This window comes from Morone saxatilis, unplaced genomic scaffold, assembly GCF_004916995.1.
Source record: "Morone saxatilis isolate NCDOM2014 unplaced genomic scaffold, NCSU_SB_2.0 Contig11, whole genome shotgun sequence".
NCBI classification, from domain to species: Eukaryota; Metazoa; Chordata; class Actinopteri; family Moronidae; genus Morone; species Morone saxatilis.
In genome coordinates, this window is record NW_023339663.1 from 30,096,123 (window position 1) to 30,096,784 (window position 662).

General features: G+C 40.2%; 1 protein-coding gene across 1 annotated transcript in view; it reads right to left on the minus strand.

Moving 5' to 3' along the window:
- The window catches only part of adamtsl3 (ADAMTS-like 3), a gene marked incomplete at its 5' end in the record, with an annotated part of 42,706 nt that overhangs the window by 32,482 nt on the left and 9,562 nt on the right, over positions 1 to 662 (minus strand).

The window sequence follows — 662 nt, forward strand, 5'->3', positions numbered from 1 at the left end:
CATCCGGGTACTTTCAGTGCACTGACTTTTGGTGTTATCTACACTATATACTTAAAACTAAGTGTTTGAAGTGTGCAAGTAGGCGGAATGAGACACAGCCATGGTATTAACATATGGGCCAGAGCAAGGCACAATCAAAATTTCTTTAGGAATTTTCTAGTTTATTCTAAAGTTTCAAAATGACAGGGACACAAAGCATCCCTGTAACAATAGCAACTTACTTCTCTTACTTACTCTTGCCTGCACACGCTGCAAAAGGAGAGGGACAGACACTGACTCTTGTTTCTTTTCGTGATGTTATCAGTTCTAAATTTGTTTCTGTGTGAGTCATTTGGCTAAAACTAGTAAAAATGCTAAGTTAACTGCCTATCAACCAAGACACTGAAAAACACCCAGTCATCTCTAACAACAACAACAACAACAACAGGCATTCTAACGTTATGGAATGTGTCCACAGGCGAGGTTTTGGACATGATGGGTCACACCAGTTGACACTTGTAGTCGTATAGGCCAACACAAGCCTATACCCTCTACAACCACCCAACCAACACTTCCTGGCTACACCTGATTGGATGAACGCTTTCTGCTCTGGGATTTCAAACCAGTAGCGTGTTTGGAAACTTTATCTTATATTCTAAAAAATAGTTCACCAAACGTGAAAA